This window comes from Pogonomyrmex barbatus, unplaced genomic scaffold (genome assembly GCF_055798465.1).
Source record: "Pogonomyrmex barbatus isolate J1 unplaced genomic scaffold, ASM5579846v1 scaffold1, whole genome shotgun sequence".
Taxonomy (NCBI): domain Eukaryota; kingdom Metazoa; phylum Arthropoda; class Insecta; order Hymenoptera; family Formicidae; genus Pogonomyrmex; species Pogonomyrmex barbatus.
This window is the reverse complement of record NW_028297098.1, coordinates 9691002-9718808: the sequence shown is the minus strand read 5'-3', so window position 1 is coordinate 9718808 and position 27807 is coordinate 9691002. Positions and strand designations below refer to the sequence as shown.

At 38.0% G+C, this 27807-nt stretch overlaps 3 long non-coding RNA genes across 12 annotated transcripts in view; 2 read left to right on the top strand and 1 right to left on the bottom strand.

Moving 5' to 3' along the window:
• Nucleotides 1-1289: 1289 nt before the first annotated feature.
• LOC148938066 (uncharacterized) lies at nt 1290-7112 on the top strand. Of its 2 annotated transcripts, XR_016141412.1 has the most exons (5): nt 1290-1537; nt 1619-1725; nt 1937-2196; nt 3262-3378; nt 3628-7112. It is a non-coding gene; the product is annotated as an uncharacterized LOC148938066 (long non-coding RNA). The 2 variants fall into 2 exon arrangements; XR_016141414.1 differs by lacking the exons at nt 1290-1537; nt 1619-1725; nt 1937-2196 and adding an exon at nt 3092-3173.
• The window catches only part of LOC148938064 (uncharacterized), a 52020-nt gene continuing 30098 nt past the window's right edge, over nt 5886-27807 (bottom strand). Inside the window, exons 1-9 of one of the 8 annotated variants that reach the window (XR_016141404.1) lie at nt 10141-14052; nt 9809-10076; nt 9504-9713; nt 9274-9404; nt 8748-8924; nt 8096-8654; nt 7764-7970; nt 6850-6943; nt 5886-6001 (exon numbers count right to left, since the gene is read on the bottom strand). This is a non-coding gene — a long non-coding RNA (uncharacterized LOC148938064). Of the gene's footprint in view, nt 6002-6800; nt 6944-7751; nt 7971-8095; nt 8655-8747; nt 8925-9273; nt 9405-9503; nt 9714-9808; nt 10077-10140; nt 14053-27807 lie in introns of those variants that run through there. The other 7 variants (XR_016141402.1, XR_016141405.1, XR_016141406.1 and 4 more) reach the window with 7 other exon arrangements.
• LOC148938065 (uncharacterized) lies at nt 14377-21971 on the top strand. Of its 2 annotated transcripts, none has more exons than XR_016141411.1 (8): nt 14377-14510; nt 14647-14777; nt 14985-16227; nt 16314-16418; nt 16669-20633; nt 21193-21304; nt 21573-21615; nt 21747-21971. It is a non-coding gene; the product is annotated as an uncharacterized LOC148938065 (long non-coding RNA). The 2 variants fall into 2 exon arrangements; XR_016141410.1 differs by having other exon boundaries at nt 14985-15244; nt 21747-21965.

Here is a 27807-nt window from a genome sequence, read left to right as displayed (position 1 = left end):
CCCTTCCTCCCCCCGTGGTGGTGAAGGGAAGGAAGAAGAGAAATAAGGGGGGGAAGTCGGCCGGGAAAGTTCCTTCCCCGCCTGTCCCCCCACCATCCCAATCAATGGGAGGTCGGAGGGCGGGCATTATGCCCCTCTCCACCGCCCGGAAACGCATCCGCCGCGATCTCGGTCGCGGTATCCGGGGACCGTCGGCTGGAGGACGTAATCGCCCGGGCGAGGGATGCCATTTCCCTTGAGGAGGTGGGCATCTCGGGCGGTATCCGTCCTCGGCGCTCGAGGGCCGGGACCTTCCTCATGGAGGTTCCCGGCGGCGCTGCTGCGGGCCCCCTTGCGGACGAATTAGCGTCTCGCATGGGGGCTCTCTTCGAGGAGGACCCGACAGTCCGGATCGGTCGGCCCGTGCGGAGGTTTGACCTCCGCATTAGCGGGTTTGACCGATCCGTGACTGTCAAGGAGGTGGCTGACCGGATCGCGGCGGTAGGCGGCTGTGGGGCTGCCGACGTCCGCACCGGTCAGCCGAGATTTGTGAGCGGCGGCTCCGGTCTTGGGACTATTTGGGCCCAATGTCCGGCAGCCGCGGCCCTTCGCGTTGCGAGAGGGCGTCGCATTGTCCTGGGCTGGGCATCGGCTCGGATGGACCTGCTCAAAGGCAGGCCACTCCGATGTTTCCGGTGCCAGGCCCAGGGACATATGCAGCAGAGGTGTCCGGGTCGTGGCGACCTGGCTCTCTGCTGCCACAATTGTGGGCAGGAGGGGCATGTACGGGCGGATTGTAGAAATCCGTCCTTCTGCCCCTCCTGCAACGTGGGGGGACGTAAGTCCTCTCACGCCACCGGCGGTCCGGGTTGCGTCCCCGTTCGGGGCGTTCCCGCCCGCCCGGAGCCCCATCCCTCTGGGGATGGGGTTACCGTGGAACCCACCGTGTCGGCCACTCCTCTTAGTCAGGGATCTGCCGACGCGGTGGAGATGGAGGTAGAGGCGGCCCCGGGCAGCTCGCCCGAGGGTCCGCCGGATAAAAGGGCCCGGTGTGGGGGAGGTTCTCCTCCCTCTCCTGGAGGAGAGGTCCCTCTCCCCCAGCGGGTCCTACGTAGTCGACCTGCCCCACCAGAGCAATAAGCTCAGGGCAGGTCGACACGTAGTTGTGTCGGGTGGCTGAGACACCTTCTGTGCCTCAGCCGCCCTTGGGCATTATGCCCCTTTGATGGGTTCTTAGACTCCTCGACACGAAGGTGGCCGGGATGTGTACTGCATGTGTTCCCCGGTCACCCTCACTTTGCGTTCGCGAGCCCCTGGGGGGTTTTAGTGGGTAGGGGGGCGTGCGCTCATTTGCGGGTGTCCCGAGTCCCACACTCCGTGCCGCTTAACGGCATTTCCCCTCGTTAAAAAAAAAAAAAAGTCTGCTCGTGGCTGTAGTGATGGTAGGACGTGTGTGTCTCGTGCTCCGCTCCGTGTGCTTGGTGATAAGTTTTGATGTGACTTTTCATATACGTTACTCTATTCATTGGATTCCTGCTATTTTTTGGTGTAAATTAGGGTATAATTTGCATGATTAATTGTGTTAATTGTATGTTTTTACATATTAATCGTACTTAGACGGAAGATCTCCCGTTTTCAGGGATTATTGCAGCCACGGCAGGCTCCCCTGTGACGTCTCCTTGTAAATCTGTCTATAATTGTCATAATTATTAAAGCTATTTTTCCTAACAATGATGTATAGTCATCGTAAGTATTGTACTTGTCTCTAATTAATTTATAAATATTATGATGTAATACTCAATCTGTATGTCGTACGTGGCATGTGTCCAAGATGGCCGTCTTTCGCCGTCTTATTCACATTTCTGGCAAGATGGCTAAACAGCGGCCACTACGTATAATTGTTGCGTCATTGTTACTTCCTCTCCATACATAGTGCCATTAATGTTTGTCATTGCAGCCATCTCTTGTTCTGCGCGGAGTTTGTTGCTTTATAATTTTGTGAAACAATCGGATCATTTAGTTCTCTGGAAATATATCGAAAATAAGTGCAGTGTGTCGAAATCGGTTGGAAAATCTGGAATTCTTTTCCGTGCTCTCATTTCCTGAATGTCATTCTCCTGCTTCGATGGGGATATCTTGCGGAATTTATGGAACATCTGAATGGATCTAAATAATAGGTTAAAACAATCTGGGAAAAGCATTGCCTACACATTAGCGGTATGTCTTTACATAAATTATTAATTGGTATCATTTTACTCTGTATCTTTATTTGGCAGTGGAGTGCTCAACGTAATCTCTTATCTATTTTTATAATTTTTTGATTCACTTTATTATAATCTATGCTACGTGGCTGATCTTTGTTCCTTTTCTTATTATGTATGAAAGATTTTAAGTATTTGTAATTTTGAATCTGAAGATATGCAATTTCTCAACAAATTCGTTTAGTTTTGCTAGCTTGTTACTTGATAATATAGATTTGCTATGTATATGTCAAATTGTAGAGTCGTTACACTCTGTTAGCATCTTAGTTGGTTAACATGAAACTTTGCCTGTCGCATAAAAATTGATGAACTTTTTAAATTATATGCACTCTAACTGCTTTGTTATAATGTTATGAATATGTTTATATATTTCTATTGAACTATTTATTGAACGTATTGAATGTAATGGTAATATTATCTTGCTACGCTGATTCACCATGTACTATCGTAAGTTCGCAAGCCTTACAGGATTATTTTTTTATTCAATGACAATATCTATACTCAGTCATTATATTTACTGTGCCTTTTTCATGTACATTCAAGTTTTCTAATTTAGCAATCTCATTATGAGTTGACTTGCGAAATTAATGATTATTTAAAAATTTCATTTTGTATGCAACCTTGTGCCGTATTTCATATCTCTTGTTCGTAATTGCATCACATTGCGATCTTTGATATATAATTTATATTTTTTACACCTACGTTATGTATTTTTTAGTATATCTTATAAGATCTTGATCTTTTTTAATAAACATTTTGTAATTTATCATATATTCTATAACTTTGAATTGAGTGTGAGGGAGCCACCTCTCGGATAGTCTAGCACACGAGGTGTACACTTTGTGCTCCCTGTCATGTTTGGGTTGACAACACTGAGCAGTCATAACCTGACAGTACTTGATATATCATTTTTTTTAATTTCTCAGCATATTAGTAAATTTCAAGCCTTTTTATATAACGATTTAGTCATAATAAGTACAATTTAATTAAGTTTAGGTATAAATATGTGAATTTTTTGCAGTGTGATGCTGTCCTGTGATTCCTGTGCTGTTTTGTCATTGTCTTCTCTTGATGATATAATAATTGAGGTTGTTATGCCTCTATGTTTCTTAATATTGACAGTATTTTTAATCACAAGGTAAATAATCATATATCACACATTTTATTTTTACTTGCTATTATTACCAGTGATGGTATATTTATCACTTTCGAATATAATATTGTTTCGTACTCATAATTACTAAATATAGTCATCATATATGTGTCGTTAAATGTTAGGATGTTAGCCCATAAAAGCGGCACATCCTTATTAATGTTTTTTCTCATCTGCGATGAGAACTATATGTGCGTTTAATATTCATAAATACTTACTATTCTCCTTTTTTAGAAGTGAATCAGCGTACTTTATACCCATTGAGCCTTGTGTAATCCGGGAACTTACCAAGGATCTACTGTTGGCATTTTTATCGACCCCAAGATATTATATTTCGGTGCCTGAGCACACGTATGGGCTGCATTGAGAGACTTCTCATTCGAGCATTTGATATAATCATCTCTACTTGATAGCTGATACCGGCATGTTGCAATTTGGCTTTTTATGCGTGGTAACACAAGCTCTACTTCACTCTCGACGTACAATCCACGAATCCGTCTTCTGTAAACACTCTTATCGTTTAATTAACTATTTTGCGTCCGAATCATATTATATTTTTCGTTCATTCTTTTTTAGTCATCAATAATTAGTTACTGTAGTTATAGTTTAGTTTTAGTTCTTGAATACTTTGCAAATAATCGATCCACTTGTACTTACATAATTTTATAACTCATTTTATTAGTATTAATTTTATTCTAATCTTAGCTAACGTTCGTTATACCGATGAATTGATTGACGTATTGTGTATCATTTTTGTTTAAAGCATCTTGGTTTACTTAATGGATTGATTTTGCTAAGTATTGTGCGCCACGGATGGCATTTGTGTTAACATAGTACAAATCTCAGTTTATTCAGTTCTACTAGAGGTGAATTAGACATATTGAACTAGATTAGATGTAATCTGGAAATTTGGATAGAATTGCATTACATTACGTGTTGCCATGCCATTCTTTGATCAATCGATAATAGTTGTCAAGTACTACGTCTCTATTATCATGATATTATTCTTGAGAAAAGTCTCTGTTGCGTACGTCATGGAAATTTTAATGAAATCTTTATATTCATTTCGCGTGTGTTATTTTTTGAGTAATATCGTTTGCCGATTCTTTTGATCTTTGCCGATCTTTTGTTACTTCAGTCATCTTGGCTTTGTTTCATGTAAAAATTTTTTTTGTGGATTCTTTTGTGGGAGGGAACATATCTGCTCTAACACCGTAAGGTTTAATCAAGTTAAGTTTATTTATTTTGATAAACTTCATACGCCTTGGCCTTATTGTAATGCCTCTGCTTTGATAATTGATATACTTTTGAGAAAACTTGAAATTGATTTTGCCTGGCGTCTGCCTCCCTCCTTGACAGGGGTAATGACTGTGCCCCTAAAGCTGTAATATAGGATACATACGAGCTATTATAGTTAAGTTCCTGTAAATAATCATTACTATTAGTTATATTAACGCTGTATATACCGATTAAGTCTTACATTTTTACTAAGTAGGCTACACCTGTTAACTAGAAACTGACTATAGTCAGGCTTATTACACACAAACATATTAGAAAAATTGAAATGATTACGTATAATATGGCATATGTAATATTCTCACTCGGAACTTGATACTTAATTTATGCGCCACATGAGCTATTTTGGGAAGAGTATGATACTCATAAATTGATTTTATTATCGTCTGACGTTATTAAATTTCTTTTTTATTGTCGTTTCCCTGCGCTTTTTCATGGGGCTGGGATGTTTGTCTGGAAATGATTAAATGGTTATGTAGCAACTGAGATTATATGGCACAGTCTGAATTATTTAACGATTCAGCTTATCTTGCTGTACTTGTACTTGATGGAATTTAATATAACTTTGGCGATTATTTTATAATAGAGCGAATAACTTTCGAAAACGTTATAATCATAAGATAAGAAATATATTCTAATCACGCTAATTCGTACTATTTAAGTTGTTTCATGCATATATATATGTACAGTTTAGATTACTAATTTTATTTACTTTAATTTGAATTGTTTGATAACGTAATTTTTAATCAGCCAGGCTAATTTATTTGTACTGTAAGATTTATGCTACATCTTTCTTGTGCCTCATCATTAACATTATTATTTTGTTCTTATAAGCGCAGTACTTATTCCTACTTATTACTTACTTATTTGGGTACTTATTTACTTATTATTGTATGTCTAAGTAATATAACCGTCCGAATTAGTCGTTTTAATTGTCTGAGTGAGAATAGGATGTATTCTACGACGATTGCATTTTGCAATCTCTCATCCATCCATCAATTTCTTATTATAATTCTGATACTCACTTCACACTCACTTCAGTCTTTTGAACTAGAACAAATCTTTTTCTAAAAGCATAAAGACAGCTTATTATACATTGTCATTGTCAACTAATTATTTTAATTCATCCGCATATGTATATTCTTTGTGTTGAAGTAATCTAAGAACATATTATTTCGATTTGTCTTTATTATAATTGGGTATTACAAATATCAAATTATATTGGTTATCACATTCACAATTAGATCTTTTGCAATATATCTCAGATGTAGCTTGCTGCTCATGGCACAGGTCTCTCCATTGATGAATATTGCTGAAACAAATAAGATTTAACATTATATTATGTACTTGAGTTAAACATATGCATTGCATTGCTGTTGCTTATAAGAACAAACTTTTTGTCTACGATACTATCTTTACTAAACTAGTAATAGCAGGGAGAATGTACTTTGTCTACAAATCTATAAAATGTAATTTAACGAGATTACTATTGTACTTTTTCTTGAGAATATCATATCTCTTGGCGGTGGCTTTTCTATTTAATTGAGATATGTATTAATTTTATAATTTTGAACTTGGCATTTTTGTTTTTATAAATAGTTAAGTCATTTCACGCATATATATATATATATATATATATATGTATAGTCTAGATTATTATTCTTATTTGCCCTAATTTGTATCGTCTGATAGCGTAATTTTTAGTTAGCCAGGTTAATTTATCTGTACTGCAAGATTTATGCTATATCTTTCTTGTGCCTCATCATTAACACTATTATTTTTGTTTCTATAAGCGCAGTACTTATTTCCTACTTATTATTTTTACTTACTTATGTACTTATTTACTTATTTTATATGTCTAAGTAATATAATCGTCTGAACTGGTTACTTTAATTATTTGAGTGAGAACAGGATGTATTCTACGACGATTGCACTTTACAACCTCTCATGCATCCATCAATTTCTTATTATTCAGTTTTTTGAACTAGAACAAATCTTTTTTTTTTTTCTAAAAGCGTAAAGATAGCTTATTATACATTGTCATTGTCAATTAATTATCTTAATCCATCCGCATATGTATGTTTTTTGTGTTAAAGTAATCTAAGAACATATTATTTCGATTTGTCTTTATTATAATTAAGTATTACAAATATCAATTACATTGGTTATCACATTCGCAATCAGATCTTTAGTAATAAATCTGAGATGTAGCTTGATGCTCATGGCATATGGGTCTCTCCCTCGATGAATATTGCTGAAACAAATAAGATTAACATTATATTATGTACTTGAGTAAAACATATGCATTGTATTACTGTTGCTTACAAAAATAAATCTCTTGTCTACGATACTAACTTTGCTAGACTAGTAATAGCAGTGAGAATGTACTTTGTCTACACATCTATTAAATGTAATTAAACGAGATTACTATTGTACTTATTTCTTGAGAATATCATATCTCTTGGTAGTGGCTTTTCTATTTAATCGAGATATGTATTAATTCTATAATTCTGAACTTGGCATTTTTGTTTCCATAGTCATGTTGAGTTGTAGTGTTAATGTTTTGCGAATATTTTAATTTTTTATTCTTATTGTTATTATTTGTTATTTATCATTTGTTTAACTGTTAAATTATAAACAGTTATTACTTAGTGTTAGTTATCTAATTAATTATTAAGTTATTTTTATAAGTATTGCTGATTTGTTGATCTCGGTATATTTTTATAACTTTTTCCTTTTATAGGAGCATTACATGTGTCATTTGTTCATCTATTCTCTGATATTTATTTACATATTATTATAATTTTATATTCTATTCTTTTTTGATCTTTTCCACCTTTTGATATTAATTATAACGTAGTGTTAAGTCGTTCTTTATTTTCTTGTCTTTATGTGTACTGTTTTAACTAGTTATTATCATTTATGTATATACAACATGACTGGAAACATTAAGTGATAAAAATTAAGATACGATTTGGAACTTTATGCGCTAGTCGAGACGTTTATATAGTCTTTCTTAAACGCAGCGAGGTTTGAGACCTGTTTATAGCATAAGAACGTACATTTTAACTTACATTGTTCTGCTGAACATACACCTCATCCAGTCGTTGAAGTCCTGTGTAATTCAGGCTCGCTCTTTTCCAACGATGTGGCTCTTGAGGTATGCGTAGTCCATACCGATATAAATAATCGAATCTGATCTCTCGGGCTCACTGGATACGGCATGCCACTGTATCATGAGGGAGCAGCAGTGGAAGGTTGTTGTCCCAGCTGGCCTATATCTGTTAATAAACATGTGTAAATACAGTTTATACATTAGTAAACCAGTATTATAACAGCAGCAAATGAAGGATTAATACAGCCATTAGTGAGCAATGTGATTTAAATATCACCAGAAGTCTCTTACCTGAGCTTTTTCTTTTCTACTGGACGGATATTTTTTTTCAATGACTGCATGGAGACTTCTCTCCTCGATGCAACACTGGCGGGACAGGAGATGATTACTTCTGTGAACAAATCAAATTGTGTGCTGTATTTTGTGTATCTACTGGATAGTCTTTCTGTTGACGACTGTGTTGAAATGTCCCCCCTCAACACAACAATGGCGGGACAGGAGAGGATTACTCCTGTCAAAAAAATCAATTAAAACTTATGAACAATGAGTAAAATGATTGAAAAATCACCCCCCGCTGCTTCTCGGATGGTAGTGAGGCGGCCTCGTGGGGAGAACCCGCTCTCCGTGCGGTCGTCATTGCGCAACGGGACCCCTCCTGCAGTGGGAAAGCAGGAGGGTCGTGGCGCTGGAGGTCGAGTCCCTGCCTCCAGTAGGTCTTCGTTAATTGGCGTAGGGCAGGTAGGTGGTGAATCATCTGGTCAGATGAGTGACCAGAAATTTGGCAGGGATGACTCCTATCCCAAGGAGACTTCTAGCAATGTGGAGTTGGATTCGGCCAGATTCCCGGATCCTGGAATTGCGAACGTAGACAGGTCACAAGAGTATGTCGACTATCCTATGGAAAATAGTTCCCGTAGCAAGGATAGAGAAATTGGCAATTTACCTGGATGCAGCAAGGATATAAACGGGCAAACTGATGAAGTGATCAGTCTGATCGAGTCGGACGACGATGTAAGCTTCGTTTCATACTCATACGCAGGCATGGAATCCTCCGCTAACTTTGGCGAGAGTCCTGCCTACTCGGCTGGTAGATCTAAGAAAAGAAGACTGGGCTCCTCTCCTAGAAATAAAGAGAAAGATCGTCTAACTATAGGACAGAAACTGGAAATTGAGGATAGAAAGAACATGATAAAATTTCTCAGTGTAGCCGATGCAGGAAATCAAGTTGTGGAATGGCTCAGCGAAGTGGAGAATTGCAGGAGGAAATCTAGCTCTTTGCAGGGTCCGGTTAGTAAGGTGATGAAAGTCAACCTTTGGTCGGCGAAAGGAGCAATCGAGGATATTGTCTCCAGGAAAGAGGCTAGAAATAAGGATGCTATACAAGGAGTCCATTATCAGGAGCTCAAAGAAGAAATTAATAAATTAAAGGAGGAAAATAGGATGCTTAGATAGTCTGTAAAAGTACTTACGGATAAACTCAACAGCAAGAGGTCCTCCTTTGACAGCAATCCTGTGGATCGTCCAGCGTACTCTGCCGTTGCCAGACTTCGCTCGGATGAGGGAATTAGTAGTCGTCCTTCTGCGGCGGCACGGGAGTTAACTAGAACAAAGAATACTAATTACACTGAGAATAACAGTAGAAATGTCATCAAGGCAGACAATAGTAGAAATGAAAAACGGAAAGTAGCGAATGAACTACTTGTTCGCTTCACGGACGCGATGAGGTCGTTGCTGTTCGATGATTCGGAAGTAGCCAAAGATAGGAAGCCGAGTAGATCCAACATCCCGGAGATCCGACGCGAAAGAATGGAAAAACATCCGAGACCACGTCTGATGCCGTCACTGGCGGATAACACGCCGGCATCTTCCTCTGACGTAGGGGGAAGGGATTCGGAGAGGTGGGAAGTTCCTAGAAGGAATAAGAGAAGAAGATCGGGTAACGGTATATCGAATGCAGACTTCGGGAGAGGAAATGAGCAAACTGATAGGATTAAGGACAATTACCCAGTTCCACAGCGTACTCCACGTCCGGTGGCTCCCAGGAGAGCCAAACCGAAGGCGTTTTCTCCTACGGCGGCTGTTTCAATAGTCGTGGAGGATAGCGGCCCGTCATATGCTTCTATACTTGGAAAGGCCAGAGAGAATATCCCACACCAGGAGCTTGAGGGTCTGGACACCAGGGTCAGACGTACCCTCTCGGGTGGAGTTCTTTTGGAATTAAGAGATGCTGACTCATCCGAAAAGGCTGACGCACTGGTCGAAAAGATGAGAACTGTAATAGATGATCCAAGAGTCAGGATCAATAGACCAAATAGAAATGCAGATTTAAGACTCACGGGATTTGACGATTCAGTTACGGCGGATGAGATTAGACAGCAGATCTCTGCGTCTGGCTGCTGTCCCCCGGAGAGTCCAGTTAGAGTCGGTCCAATTAGGATCGCCAGAGACGGCCTTGGAATCGTCTGGGTGCAATGCCCATTGCAGTCCGCGCTTAAACTCTCTGGTGTTGGCAGTATGAAGCTGGGATGGGTCAGGGCCGTCAGAGTGGACCTGCTCCCGACCAGGCCTGTTAGATGCTACAAGTGTTTCGCCAGAGGACACACCAGACATCGTTGTCCCAGCATGATTGACAGATCTGGCTCGTGCTTCATCTGTGGAGATCCGACACATAAGTTAAATAGATGTAAATGTCGCCCGCACTGTCCTGTGTGCAGTGAGAGGGGCCTATCTGACGGACATAGGGCTGGTAGTGACGAGTGTCCGCCGGTGTTACCCGGTCCTCTTCATAATTTGAGGGATAGATCGCTCAACGGATCTCAATCGCCGCAGAGGAAATCTACCAGTCGGGATAACAGTACGCACGGGAACGATACACTGAATAATCCGGATGACACTAATAATATGGACATTGAGCTCACAAAATGAGAATTATTCAAGTTAACCTTAATAGATGTTCGACAGCACAGGACTTAATAACTAACACGATTATCGAGGCAAAGGCTCACGTTGCTGTTATCTCGGAACCATATTTTGTGAGCCGGAACAATGATAGATGGCTTTTATCGAATGACAACCCCCCTACGGCGGCTTTATTTATTACGACAAGTTCGCGTATAATTGGGAACTATATGACTCTGCTCCGGGCATTGTGGCGGCCAGGGCCGACAACCATTTAATTATAAGCGTATACTTTGCTCCTAGTCGGTCCCTTAGGGAGTTTGAAAGATTCCTGGGAATTTTATTGAACATTATGGCGTCCGCTAAAAACATGTATATTCTATTGGCTGGGGATTTTAACGCACGTTTCCATGAATAGGACAAAAGCAGTAATACTCGTGGAAGGATGCTTTTTGACTGGTCCTGTGGGCAAAAACTGAACTTATTGAACACTCCTGAAGTTGTTACGTGCTGCAGGGCGCAGGGAAGCTCGACGGTTGACCTGGCATGGGGCAATGGTCTGTTGTGGAACTTAACTCCGATTGGAGTATTTCGGACGAGTACAACGCATCTGATCATAAGACTATAATTATAGATATTCCACACGGTGGCTCCAAGAAGACTCCCAGTACTAGGGAATACTTCCCTAGGTGGAGCCTTAGTAAGCTCGATAAAGACGGATTCCTGGCGTCACTTCATGCGGGTTTTTGGACTCTAACGGGAGTCGATATGATGAGCTTGGACCTTCTCATACAAAGAGTAATGAGAATAGTCAGGGATGCATGCAATGTCGCAATGCCGAAAGTTCACGGACGCCCGGGCAAGAAGCGGGTCTACTGGTGGAGTGAGAACATCGCGGGGCTCCGGGAGGAATGCAGGAGGGCCAGAAGAAGATACACCAGAGCGCGGGCTCGTAAAGACGGATGGACTTGGCAACGATTGTGGACAGAAATGAAGGCGGCTAGGAGGAAACTCGGGGCGGCCATAGCAAGAGCCAAGGACGAAGCATGGCAGGAACTAATTGACTCAATAGAGAGTGACCCCTGGGGTCGTCCCTACAGAATAGTCACCGGGAAACTCAGAGCACTCACTCCTCCGATTTGTGAGACCCTTGAACCGGAGTTTGTGGGTAGAGTTATCATGCATCTCTTTCCGCATGATGATGGTCGTGATGCGCCTTGGAGTCTTCGTCCGTGTGCGCCTTTGAGCGATGTCCCGGAAATTACCGTTCCGGAGTTGGAAATTGCAGCAAACAGGCTAAAGAACAATGGAAAGTCCCCAGGACCAGATGGGCACACGTATAGGATTCTGATACCTGCGGTTGGACTTGCGGGAGAGGTATTTGCTAAAATGTTCTCGAGGTGCCTCCGGGAATCATATTTTCCCGCTGACTGGAAGGTATCCAAACTGGTACTTCTGAATAAACCGAACAAACCTAAGAATAACCTGTCTTCGTTTCGAATTTGCCTGTTGAACACCGTAGGTAAACTTTTTGAGAAATTAATAGCCAATAGGTTGAGCGAATTTTTGGAGAAAGGCAACCTGCTCTCAAGCTATCAGTTCGGCTTTAGAAGTGGCAGATCCACGATAGACGCCATAAGGAGGGTACTGGATATAGTTGATGCTGCAAACAAGGGTAATTGTTACGCGGTGCTGGTTAGCCTAGACATCAGAAATGCGTTCAATTCCATACATTGGAATGTTATAATGATGGCGCTGGAAAGGAAAGGTGTCCCGGATTACTTGCGAACAATAATTAGAGCATACCTGTGCAACAGAAAAGCAGTATACACAGATAAGAATGGTGATCTGAGAAGTTTCCAGATCACCAGAGGGATCCCACAGGGTTCGGTTTTGGGACCGCTATTATGGAACATAGCATACGACCAGATACTCGCTGGAGATGACGACGCTGAAGGATGTCACATTTCATATTATGCTGATGATACACTTTTAGTCTCAGTGGCCAAGAATTTTAAGACGGCGATCCACAGAGCGGAAACTTATACAGCCACAGTTGTCAATAGAATAGAGAAACTGGGATTAAACGTGGCTGTTGAGAAGACTGAAGTGGCGGTCTTTTGCAAAAGGAATCTTGCCCTGCCGGATACTCTACCTAAAATAAAAATTCGGGAAACAACAGTTAATGTAGCAAATAAGATCAAATATCTAGGTCTCATTCTGGACATGCAACTCGTATTTAGGGATCATTTGTTGTACGTCATCCCACGCGTAAGGAAACTGGTAGGAGCCGTTGGTAGATTGATGCCGAACCTGAAGGGACCGGGACAGAGGAAGAGACGGTTGTATGCCTCTGTCGTGCAGTCCGTAATTTATTACGGTGCTCCCATTTGGGCGAATCGCCTGGACTATAGATCGTTCCCTGTGAAAGAAATGGGAAGTACAATAAGAACGCTCTCGATTCGGACGATCTGTGGTTATAGGACCATATCGTATATAGGGTCCACATTGCTAGCCGGGATTTTCCCCTTTAAAATTAGGGCGAAGCGTCTTGCGCGTCTGTATTGGAGGGAGAGGGAAGGAAGAGCGGAAAATGTGACTCTCTCTCTTTGCGCGAGGAAGGAATTAAGGAGGGAGGCAGATCGTAGGGCTGTTGAGGACTGGAGATCACTCCTAGAAGATCACAGGCAGGCAGGGGTTAGGATTAGGGAGGCATTATCTCCGTTTCTTGAAGCATGACTGGGCCATACCTACGGCTCACTGACATTCCGTATGACCCAGCTTTTGAGTGGCCATGGCTGCTTTAATGATTTTCTGTATAGGATGGACCGAGCTCCCTCTCCCGTCTGCGCTCACTGCGCAAGCGGGAAGCGGGATGACGCGGATCACACCCTTCTGGAGTGTAGGGCCTGGTTTTGGCAACGGTATAACATGTACGATTCTCTTGGCTTCGAGTTAGGAGACATTGACCCTCCAGATCTGGGGAAAATTCTGAGAGCCATGTTAAACAGACAGCGACAGTGGTCTGCCATGAATCTTTTTGCGGAAAAAGTTATGTCCGAAAAAGAGAAAGCGGAAAGGGAACGGCAAAGAATTGGTTAACCCACATGTGCGTACGCCTTGTCAATTTGGAACTCTCGAGCTAGTTCTTCGCGGTCTGGGTTCTCTCAACATTTCGTGGTCCCTAGTAACTTTGTAACATACGAACACACCTGGTGTTCGTGAATGGAGGGCTGCCTTTGTGCTCTGGATAATGACTTGAGGGTATGTTCTTCTTAAATATTTCTATGCAGACATATGCTTCATGTAATACAACTTGAATTGGTCCTGTTTTGGGCAGGTTATCCTCCTTTTTGGAGACACACGAGGAGTGTGTTCCTTCTTATTCCTCACTCGGCTGAATCCTCCCATTGTTATTGGAAGGGCGTGTGTGTGTTGCTGAACGAATGATCAGTAAAAATGAGTATGTCTGTGGGTACTTGAAGGTGACGAGCGAGTGTGTTGCCCCTCGGGACCAAGACCAGGGGGAGGGTTCGTGATGTGTTGTTCCGTCAACGTTCCAGGACCCTCCCCCGTCACGGTCGTTAAAGGTACAGAGGAGGTTTAGTGGGTAGGCGAGGCTGGGTGGCTTTTCGTTCGACGTGCCACCCACTCGAATCCCACACTCCCCACCTGTCGTCCAGTGGGGGTCTTGCGAAGATTCCTCCTCTTTAAACAAAAAAAAAAGATTAGGTTAGGTTAGGTTGTCTGCTCGTGGCTGCTGTGACGGTCGGACGTGTGTGCCTCGTGCTCCGCTCCTTGTGTCTTGGTAATGATTTGTAGTGTGACTTTTCATATACGTTTCTGTATTCCTCGGATTTCTGCTGTCTTTTTGTTTATGTTAAGGTATAATTTATATGGTTAATTGTGCTAATTATATGTTTTTTCATATTATTTGTACGTAGACGTAGAAGATCTCCCGTCTCCTGGGATTATTACAGCCACGGCAGGCTCCCTGTGATGTTCCCTTGTGTAATTGTCCATAATTATTATAATTATCAAAACTGTCTTTCTTTAACAACGACGTCTAGTTATTGTAAGTATTGTATTTGTCTTCAATTAATCTATTAATTATGTAGTTATACTCGATTTGTACGTCGTACGAGGTATGTGTCCAAGATGGCCGTCTTTTACCGTCTTATTCACATTTTTGGCAAGATGGCTAAACGGCTACTACGTATAATTGTCGCGACATTGTTGTCTCCTCTCCATCTATAGTATCATTATTGTTTCGTCATTGCAGCCATCTCTCGTGCTACGCGGAATAGTTGCTTTGTAATTTGTGAAATAGACGGATCATTCGATTTTTCGGAAGTATATCTGAACGATAAGTGTGGTGCGCCAACACTGGCTGGAAAATTTGGAATTCTACTCTGAGCTCTCATCTCTTAAACATCATCTTCCTGCCTCGATGGGGATATCTTCTGGAATCTATGGAATTTCTTGATGGATTTAATAAGTATGTTAAAGCAATCTGGAAAAAGTATTGCCTACATATCAGTGGTATGTCATTTGCATAAATTACTACTTATTATTAATTTACTTTGTATCTTTATTCGGCAGTGGAGTGTTCTATTTAATTTCTTACTTAACTCTATAATTCTTGATTTACTTTATTATAACTTATACTATGCAGCAGATTTTTGTTCTTTTTATTATCATATATGAAAGATTTAAGTTTTTTGTAACTCTGAATCTGGAGACGTGAAAATTTTTTGACAGTATCGTTTTGATTCCCAATTTATTCACTTGACAATATAGATTGATTTGCTGTATGTGTGTCAAATTATCGAGTCTATATGCTCTTTAAGCATCTTAGTTAGTCAACATAAATCTTTGCTTGTCACACAGAAAAATTAATGAACTTTTAAAACATATGCACTCTAATTGCCTTATTATAATACCACGAATATGATTATTGATTTTCTTTTGATTGAATGTAATATTTCATTATCTATTGCTACGCTGATTCACCATGTACCATGTACTATTGTAAATTCGCAAGCTACACAGGATTATTTCCTTATTTTAATGATAGTATCTTTATTCTGTTATTATTATTTACTGTGCTTCTTTGTATACATTTAAGTTTCCATTAATTTATTAATTTCAGTATGATCTGACTTGCGAAATTATATTAGTTTATTTAAATTATTTCATATGTATGTAACCCTTGTGTCGTATTTCACGTTTTGATTGTACTTCCATCACACTACGATTCTTGATTTATAATTTATACTTTTATATCTATTTTATGTGTCTATCAGTATATTTTTATAAGATTCTGATCTTTTGATTAAGCATTTTATAGTTTATCAAATTATATATTCCATATCTTTGACTTGATTGTGAGGGAGCCACCTCCTGGATGGTCAAATGCACGAGGTGTACACTTGTGCTCCTTGCTATGAATAGGTGGCAACACTGAGCAGTTATAACCTGATAGTACTTGGCATATTATTCTTTTTTAATTTCTCCACATTTTAGTAATATTAAAGCTTTTTACAAAACAATTTAGTTATGTTAAGTACAATTTAATTATGTATATGTATAAGTATGTGTATTTTTGCAGGCTGTCTTGTGAATCTTGTGCTGTATTGTTATTGTCTCCATTTGATGACTTGATAATTGAGGTTATTATGCCTCTATGTTTCTTGATATTATTTACAATCACGAGGTAAATAACTATACATTATATTTTACTTATCAACTACTTTTACTAGATACACACATTTACTATTTTTGAATTTATTAATGTCCTATACGTATAGTTTTTAATTTATAGTCATCATACATGTTTCTCTAAATGTTAGGATGCTAGCCCGTAAAAGCGGCACATCCTTGTTAATGTATTTTCTCATCTGTGATGAGAACTATATGTGCGTCTTTAATATTTATATATATTTATTTTCTTTCCCCCCTTTTAGAAGAGTAAATCAGCGTATTTAACGCTCACTGAGCTTTATGTTATCCTGGAATTAACCGATAGTTTCCTGTTGGGGCATTTATCGACGCCAAGCTGTGAATTTTTGGCGTCTGGGCACTTGTATGGACCGCGTCAAGAAACTCTTCATTATCTGAACAATCGATGTAACCAGTATTACATAATAACTGTTACTGACATGTCACAGTTTGGTTTTTATGCGCGGAAACTCAAGCTTTACATTACTTTCGATGGATAACCTACGAATCGGATTTGTAAACATTTTTACTGACTAATTAATTATTTTTTGCGTCTGAATTAGAATATATTTCTCTTTATTTCTTGTATAGTTATTATTAGAGGATTAGATTAACTACTGTAATTTTTAGTTTAGCTTTAATTTTGAATACTCTGCATACAGTCGATTCACTTGTATTTATATAACTTTGTGGCTCGTTTCATTAGTATTAATACTATTATTCTAATCTCAACTAATACGAGAATCGCTTCGTGTATCGACACAATGATTGTAATTCGGTATGTGGGCAGGTGAATTGTATTGAACGTACGGAACACATAATTATCAATTGTGGCAGGCGCGTTAATTATTTGTGCGGTCTCTAGATTGCTCGTGATGAGCTGAACGAGGTATACATTGGTAATTTAATTACGAAATTGCGGACACGAGTCTGCGCTGGCTGCCTTTTATAGTATTATTTATAGTATAGATAGATTTAATATAGATTTTTCCATTGTCAAACTATGTAATTACAGATTTTGGCTAGTCTGGATTAGAGTGTACGCGTTTTTTGCGAAACACACATTGATGCTTGCTATACCGATGAATCGACTGATGTATTGTTTTTGTTTGACGCATCTTAGTCTACTAAAAAGATTGAGTCTGTTGAGTTACACGCGCTACAAATGGCATTTGTGCTACCTAAGCACAAATTTTCGTTTCTTCAGTTTTGTTAAACATAATTCAGACATACTGGACTAGATTGGATATACTTTTGAAATGTGGATGGAATCTCATTACATTATGTATTGGCTACTATGTCATTCTTTCGTTCAATCGATACTAATTATCAAAAATTATGGCTCTACTATTATGTTTTTAATCTTGAGAAGACTTTTGCGTACGTCATGAAAGTTCTTACGAAATCTTTATGTTTATTTTGTGTGATGTTGTCTTTTGAGTAATATTGTTTACCGATAACCTGCCCACGAAGAACCAGCAATTTCATTGTCATTCACGGCATGTAGCCTTAAAGTACTGCGTTTTTTTTTAGCAATATTAGCATATAATTTATCTGTTGACATAAGAGACAAATCAAGAGATGATTTCTTCAATCATCATGTTTCTCCTCTCGCACTTAATCCTGATTTTAAAACGTACGTGGCATTAATGGAAGCCGACGATAATCTATTTCGATTTTTTGTTTTTAAATTACTTAAAGAGGAAAACATTCTCTCTGGGTCGGCATTTGAATTTGGAAGTGATCGAACAGCATTCAGAACATTTGTTAAATTTGGATACTTAGTAATATTATTTGGATGTAAAATTTCCTTCCACATATTATCAAAATTTAATTTGGAAAGATTTTGCTTCTCTTCCATTGTAAAATCTAATGGCAATGCAATCCATTCTTTCTTTAAAGCATCTTCATCAACATTACCTATAGTTTTAGCTATAAAAGAAACATCATTAAATGAAGTTTCTTTATCAGTATATATAAGCTTACAAAACAAATCTAAAAACTTGTAATTTTAATAAAAATTTATTATTTATCGGTAATCTTTTACGAATTTCTTCTGCAGCAGTTACATAAAACATCAAACAATTTTTTCGAACAGTTGTAACTGCGTCTTCGTGTCCTTGCAGTATCAGTAATTCGTAAAGATATTCTTCGCATTCTGTACCTAAATTAATTTTATGAAGAATTTTGTGATTCTCTGATAAAGAGAAAACTGTGTTTACAGAAAAAGGTTTTAAATATTTATTTTTTAAAAAGTTTTGGCAAATTTGAAAAAGAAACTGTAAAGATTTTGGCTGCAATAAATGAATTCGTGTTTCTGATGTTTGAAAAAATGCATTGAATGCGTTAAAGAAATTTAAAACGTATTTTAAAAAAAGAAAATAGGCTTTTGTTTCAATATTACCCATTATAGACAACAGATATTCTCCACGTTGTGTTTTTTCACTTACAACCATTTCGTTCAAAAAATATTTAATTGTTTCCCAAGATTCCAGAAGTCTTTCTACACATAAGTAATAAGAAAGCCAGCGTGTGTAATTTTAACATAATTTTAACAATTTGTGATTTGTTTCTTGGAAACACTCAGAAAATTCATTGTAAATAGATAATCGTTTGGGGCTATTGTTAATAAAACTAGAAGTTTTTTGTAATAATTCTTCGCAAAATTCTGGTATTTTATTACATGCAGCATGCGCTATTAATGCAGCGGAATGACAAGGGCATGTTAATAAATGTTAATAAATGTGAACATACTTCTTCTAATTTTTTTTTTAAATGATGAAAATTTTCCTATCATGATAGATGCATTGTCGCATGATAGAGCTATAATATTTAAAAATGGTATTTTCATTTTCCACATTTAACATTTAAATGCTTGAAACAATTTTTCTGCGCTGGAATCTTTGGTATCAATATTAATTAATTTAACTAATTGTGAACGAACATCTAATGTCTTCGGGTCAACGTATCGTACCATAAAAGTCATCCATTTAGTATTACAAATATCAGACGTTTCGTCAATAAATATTGAAAATTTTGTGTTCTGAATTTTGTTAACGACACGTTCCGTTTCAATTGGGCATAAAACGTTTGTAATAATATTTTTACATTTTGTACGACCGATGCTCATGCTTTTTAATATATTAGAATCTTTTCCTATATGTTGAAAAAAATGAAGAATCTCTTTTGCAGTTTGATGAGAAATATTTTTATCGGCAATTAATGTGGCATATCTAACTTCTGCTAACTTTTTACGCTCATCAAACGACAAAAGTGATTCATTATCTTCCGTTTGCAAATTTTGATTTGATTTATTTATCTCACTGAAACTTTTATATTTATCTAAACGTGCTTTGGATTCTGCGTGACGATATATTTGTGCTAAACTACCAGTAATAGTTTTATTGCAAATGGAATAAAAAGATAAATTTGCATTGTTAGGTACTTCTCGTAACCAACATTTAAATTCTTCGATATCTAACCATTTCTGTTGAAAAACTGGTTGAGATATTTTTTTTTTTCATTATTGTTAGGTAATGATGATCCTTTTTTAATATTATTTTTATGACATGCAGAATCTGCATGGCGAGAAATTAATGAACGACATGAAAAATTCTTATTGCAAATGCTACAATGATACTGACTATTATTACTTGATATTTCGCGTATTTATGATTGATATCTATTATCAGCAAGCCAAGTTTTTATAAAGCGTTTACATTTTTTGATTGATTCGTCACACATTTCCATATCAACTATAAAAGGACAAAAAAATCGAAAAAAGATAAAAAGAGAAATAGAAATATAATATGAAAATTATATGTATGCATGTGTCACGGAAAGAGATCAGGATTCTGTTATTTGTCAAAATATTTTACGATCCTAAATCGTCTCTCTCTGTATACGTATATGTGAATATATAAATATATATATATATATATATATATATATATATATATATATATAATATATATGTGTATAAATGTGTATATGGAAAGTTATACCTTTTAATCTCGAATATATTCTTCAATATTAAAAAGTCAAGATGTATAAAATACGATACACGATGTGATCGAAAGACGGTACACGAAGTCACCGAAAGACAAATAAAATCGTCGCGCATCGTGAGATAAACAATGGAAAATCGAGATCGTTGTTTCTTTCTTATTCGGCGACACAGCGAGTAGCATACTCAACGACGCAATGACAGGTTAGTTACTACAGGTTATTTATTATTATTTAAGAAATATAAATCACATTTTCAATCTAATTTAATATGCTTCATTATCGTATGCGTGTGCGTGTGCCTGCGTGTGCCTGTGTGTACGTGTGCCTGTGTGTACGTGTGCCTGCGTGTGCGTGTGCCTGCGTGCGTGCGTGCATGCGTGCGTGCGTGCGTGCGTGCGTGCGTGCGTGCGTGCGTGCGTGCGTGCGTGCGTGCGTGCGTGCGTGCGTGCGTGCGTGCGTGCGTGCGTGCGTGCGTGCGTGCGTGCGTGCGTGCGTGCGTGCGTGCGTGCGTGCGTGCGTGCGTGCGTGCGTGCGTGCGTGCGTGCGTGCGTGCGTGCGTGCATGCATGCGTGTGTGCATGCGTGTGTGCATGCGTGTGTGCATGCGTGTGTGCATGCGTGTGCATGCGTGTGTGCATGCGTGTGTGCATGCGTGTGCCTGCGTGCGTACGCGTGTACGCGTGTATTAAAATTTTATCATTATCTAATATCAGTAGTATAATCAGTAGTATAATAATGTTATATAGTTTATGTATTTTACAGAGCAAAAGAAAAAATTTGCTGATATGCTGCAACAGCAGCAGAAACAGCATGAGCTGCAAATGAGCAATTAAGAGAGCAGCATGAGCTGCAATTGCAACAGCTGCGGGAGCAGGTAAACTTGATAAGAAAAAGAATGCTTTTGCTGACAAATATAAAAATTTGAACAGATACTGATATGTAAATAATTTTATTGGATCTTTAAAATGATTATCTGTGAAATCTGTTATATTCAAATCGGTTGCTAGATTAGAAATTTGTGAACATTATTATTATATTTAAATGTCCTACATAATAATATTGATGATCCAATAAAATTATTTCCAGATCTGTATCTGGTTAATTTGTAATTTTTAGATTTTTCAGAAGTTTTTTTTATACAGAAACAACAACCGCAGCAGCAACAGCAGCAGCAGCAAGAGAGTGGTATTATTTATTGAAATAATTATATGTATATAAATACACACATATATGTCATGTATAATATATATATATATATATATATATATATATATATATATAAACATATTAATATTTTGACATTTAATTATTTTCAGTGCCTTATAGACGAAATAATGGTGAGCGTTCCCGTGCAAGATGGACCTTGCAACGAGGGGGACGAATGAGATATAGTTGGAAGGAGGGCCGGAGAAGAGAAAGAGGCCGGAAGGAAATAGAGGAGGAAGAGACCGGGGAAAAAATATAATTATAAAAAAATATTATTTTAAATAAAAAATATAAAAATAAATTTAAGTGGATTATGTCAGCACTCTTACCTTTTCATTATTGTTATTTGTTGTTAAATGTTTAATGCTTCTTTGATAAATTATTACTAAATTATTAAAATTATTACTAAAAAGAATAATTAATACTTCTTTTAATAAAAATTTATCAAAGAAGCATTAAACATTTAAAAACTAATAACAATAATGAAAAGATAACCGTGTTAACATAATTTGAATTTCTTTTTGCGATATTTACGATATTGATATATTCATATCAGTTATTAGTTTTATTATTATCTATTATTTATTAATATCATAAAAGCTATATAGCCTTTTTATATTCAGCTCCCTTTTATATAATAATATATCTAATATTTATTTTATATATTTATTGATATATATATATATATATATATATATATATATATATAATATAAATATAATATATATATATATATATATATATTGTTTATATATTTATATATTTATTTATATATTTATTCAGTTTTTAATAGCTATATCTAAATATCTTTATAAAACCACAATAATTTTTTTTTAAATATAATAATTACTTTTTGCAAATAAAAAGCGTATATATTGACAAAGAATGGATTTTTGTATTTACAAATTTTAATTTTTATTTATGTATGAAAAAAATATATTGTAGTAATGTTATTAACTTCATAAAATAAATGTATAAAAGTGTAAAAATGATCGACAATGGCATCGCGCCTCGCATGATTAATTCGTGTCATGTCATGAGATGCCAGCTTCAAATCAGCGGTACAGCGTTTCTCGAAAAAGAAGAAGACAGCAATTGTCGGTACTCCTTCTCTACCACTCGAAGCTGGCCGAAGCGCAGAGCGTACACGGACGAGCGCTCGCGATAGTGTGTGTGCCAGCCTATCCCCTCTACGTGCTGCAATCGTACATGAAATGGCATTTCTGCTTCGCGCTCCGCGGAGACACGAACGTACGCGCTTCGTGTGTATGTGTAGCAGCCGCGCGCCGAGCGCAGGACACCATTCCTGCCGGTGCGTGTACATATTGTTGTACCCCGGATGGACTACGACGTTAATATTAGGGATAGTCGGGTTCGTTAAGCCTAAGGAGTTGGGACTCCGAGCAGGATCAAAAGAATCTTCAATAGAGATCTTCTTGAATTCATTAACACACACTTTCTTCATTTTAACTGATTTATTCTCACAATTGCACAGATACTTGATATATTAATGATTATATTTTACACACGGTTAAACGTCATCGGGTGACTCGATGCGTATCGCGTTACTCTGGCGGCCGACGATCGAATATGTCACCTGACATGCTGATAGTACGGCTCGCGGGAACTTCGCTACGAGATTCGGTAATATCTCGTGCGATTATTATAAGTCCGATTCCGGACGACACGTAGTATTTGACTCTCTTGACTCTGTCTTGTATGGTCGATTATATAGACTGGTCAATGCCCGATCAGCATTCTGACCGATTGCGTCGATTGATCGCGTGATATTGATTGCTCAATATCACGCCTGGTTCGAGCAGCAAATTGAGGAATTTGCTGATAGACTTTTCGCAAATGTTCGCAATGTTCTCGCGCGATGCATTTCTGCAGTCTTTCGAAAGACTGATCGCAATTTTGGCGATCACGCATTTATGTCGTCTTTTGAAAGACTTTTTCCGATTTCATGCGGATTAATTTTGTTGCCATGCGGACTACTTTTATTATGTAGATCTGGCTACAACAATATGTACGTATATATGTACGTATATATGTACGTATGTATGTACGTGTGTATATACATATGTATGTATTTCTTGTAGTTTATATGTACATATGTATGTATTTCCCATAGTTTTATACATTTTATATATTATCTTAAGTTTCATCGTAGTTACCATCATGTATAGTTTTTTTACGAAAATGTAATGGAAGAAAAAATAAGACTTATTGTATATATTCCTTATATAAATATTTTTTAATTTGTTTTTACAATAAATGAATTTAAAATTTTTTGTATACATTTATATAAATATTTTTATATTTGTTTACAATAAATGAATTAAATCACATTATTTTTGTGTATCCAAGAATTATATGACCCATCGAATCCCAGCCACTTGACGTAAACCTTGTTTCCTTTCCTATGCAGCACTTTCTCTACACGATACACGTCCGGATGAGTCGCGCGATGCAACTCATGTAGAACGCTCCAGCGACGAATTCTCCGCGATAATCTTCGAGTAGATAGGTTACGGGATTAGTACGCTGTACTTTAGTGATCTTAAACATCTCGGTGGACCAATTTGGCGTGTAATCTTTTTCGAAAGCTGTCTTATACTTGCTCACGCATACCGAATCACCTATTTAAAATTTTGCCGGACCTGCGATCTTTATCGCGTTGTACCCACCATGCCCAAGAGTTTTTTAGCGATTGCGGGAGTTATGTCAATGAGTCGCATGCCAATAGTGCGATGTTTGCGTGCGTTGTAATCTGACAAGACGCGGCAGCGTCGACCCATTTGTAAGTACCATTAAGTGTAAACATCCTCCACATGTTGTTTTTAAGTGTGCGATTGAATCGTTCGATGATCGATACCTTCAATATCGAATACGTGGAATAATTATTAACGCTATGTTTTTTCAAGAGTTTCTGCACATCGGCGTTGTAAAACTCCTTCCCCATATCCGTTTGCAAGCTTTTCGGGCATCTTTCGCTTTCTCGAATTATCTCGGCGATAGCGTTAGCCGTCTCACTTTCGACCTTGCTCTTGAGCGGTACGGCCTAGGCATACTTGCTCAACGCATTGATGATGGTGAGTATGTAATGATGACCTCTGTTAAAACTCGAATATGAGCGCATCTCGATGATATCAGCTTGCCATAAATCGTCATATCTCCGAATTATGACACGTCTTCGTAGAAAATTTCTTCTGGCCGGAGTGTGCAATTCCTCAACAAGTCGTCGCCTTATGGAGTTAACATTTTTTTCACGTTCATCGGATTTTGATGATTTCATGTTTTGACGATGTTTGATATTAATGTGTCTAAATAAGATATTACAATTAAAATTTTTTTTCCTTACTGACGTCAATCGACTGATTTGTTTCGTCGACACGCGATTTAATTTATAATAATGCCGGCTTCGCGAAATTCTTCGATGATCGACAGCATCTCGTTGTCATGAGCAGTGTGACCAGTTCGGTGCGAAGCGTCGAGCAATCGGAATCGATCCACCAGTTCGTTGAGATCGTCCCAATGCACGTAATCGATCTTGTTGTCATTTAACTTCATGGTGGATGATATATTATTCATGTCTGCCCCCTTTTTACTGCTTCTTTTATATACGAACGGAGCGATGATAATGTACTTAATGTTAATGTACTTGTATCCCTTGTTGCCCATGATGGGATTATGGGTGCTGTAATCTATGAGCATTCGTTGTTAACAGTACACTTTTATACGTTTGTTTGTCATCTTCGGTAAATATAGCCTCATCGGGAAGTCCCTTGAAGATCAATTCGTATAATCCTGGTGTACCATTGTATCTCACATTGTCTATGATTATGGAGTCATTTTTGTCAACGTCAAACTTTTTGTACCGAGCATTGTACCACTTTTGTCGAAATAGATACACATTATCGTACACATTATCGATCGCTTTATCTATGTCGTCACCGAGAAAAAGGCTCACGTACTTTCGTCCCAATGGTCCCAGCTGACCATGAAGCGTCTCACGACTTCCATGCGTTTGCAGACTCTGTGAGGCACTCACTGTATTTGATGGTTGTTTCGAGTGACGATTCACTATCTTCTTTTGTTTCAAAAATATTTTCATTTCGCACGAATAGCGGTATTTTCGGTGATTCTTTAGATAGTTTTTTCGGTAGTTCTTTCGATGATTCTATCGATGTAGAATCAAACGATGTAGAATGAATTTGACGCGGTATTCAATTGTTTTGTACGCTTTTTAGATTGCGGCGATAATTTCAACCATCCAACATCCGTTCAATACGAATCTCTGTTAACAGTAATAGTATCGTCATCGCCATCGTCATCGTCATCATCGCTGTTTTCACGTTTCTTTTTTTTCTTAATACTGATATCCTTTGCAACATTGGCATTTTTTTTAATTAGATGTGATAGTGTTTCCTCGACAATCTGTTTTAGAGGTTCGACGATGGGTTTGAAGCGTCTCTCCAACGCTACATCTTCATTTATTTTACCAGTTTTCAAAACACGATATTTTTTGCGAATCAAATCGCTCGTTTTCGCAATCTGTTTGGCTGTTTTCTCGCGATCTTTGATGTTATTCATGTTGCCTAGTTGACGTATCGACATCGACTAATTACATTATGGTACCGCGAACGTGTTAAATTCTTTTCTGTAGCCCGTTGACAAACGGACTGTCTTTGTCTATCATTAGGAATCCGTACTCGCGCCGCCAACATTCGCAGCATAACGCACAGAATTCATTATACGACATGTCAGTATTCACATGATCGTTGTAAACATGTTTCAAGTTGGTACCATTCTGTTTAAATAGAATCAGCAGGTTCGCATTGTCGCGTATCAGATGTTTAAGTATCTTCGTATACATCTGACAGAGATAGAAGCAGTCGATGTTCGAATGATGACCCATCGAGAACTCTCTCATCATATCTTGCTTATCACATGCAATGTCATCGAAAACGAAGATCGAATTGGGGCCTCGCTCGGTGGAATGACATCACTGTTGTTGAAAAACGTAAAATAGCCAATTTCGTCGACCAATACCAATAAAGTTTTGAGATATCGATATTTTGGTTGTTGCAACAACTTCGAATACACGTACACGTTCTCGAAACGTACACTGTGCGAATTTTCGAGCAAACTTATGAGAACGTTGGTTTTACCGCAATTCGATGGACCGCAAATAATCGCGCGTATAGAACCTACTCGGTAGGTTTCACCATACTTGCGATTCGTCACTTCGTCCCTTATTTGCGCTTTCTCGTCGTAGTTCACGACGTGTATCATCTGCGGATGCCGCACGAATTTCATGTTCACACTGCGTTATCTAGGCTTCGATTGCCTATTTATAGGCGCGCGAAATCGCTCAGTAGCAAAAATATATCTCGCGCTATCGCATCTATTTGATATTTGGGATTTGCGCGTTGAACAGTTGCAATATATACCGAAGATCATATTGTTACGCATGTGTGGTGACAAGGGCTGTGTTCCCTTTTTACTGGCAGTACTGGCAGTACTGAAAAATTGTTCCGTTATTGGCATACAGTGTGCTGCGGCATCTAGTTCCAATGACATAATAAATGGTAGCCATATTGTCACTGCGACTACTGCAGCTCTCGAGGTGAGGTAGTTACGGTGCAATATGGCGTCGAACAAAACGGAAAAAGTGGATTTGTTAGATGCGGAAACCAACAAAATATATAGTTTATATTTAAATACAGAAGACGCACATAAAGTAGGAAATGGTAAGTAAAATCTATATATCATGAAATATACCTAACATCATATTGAAAAATTGATTATTTATGTAAACATTGTGTTATAACTTCAGTAGTGGTAAACCTTATTAATAGTGATCTTATTAATTTTTTATTGGTCTTATTTAATTAAGATGTAATTAATTATGCTTTATGTATCAATAAAGAATATTTATTTTTTATAAAGTTTTGTTACATACATTTTATAAACTTTGCTTCTGCATTATTAAAATATGCAAAAGAAAATATATCCGATTCTGGTACGTATAATAATTTGTTGTACATATTACAATTTTTATATTATAGTATGATATATTATAGTAAGATTATATTGTATGAAATATAATCTTTTATATATGTATCGAATAATTCCATCAATAGATACGCCAAGTACACGTACAAC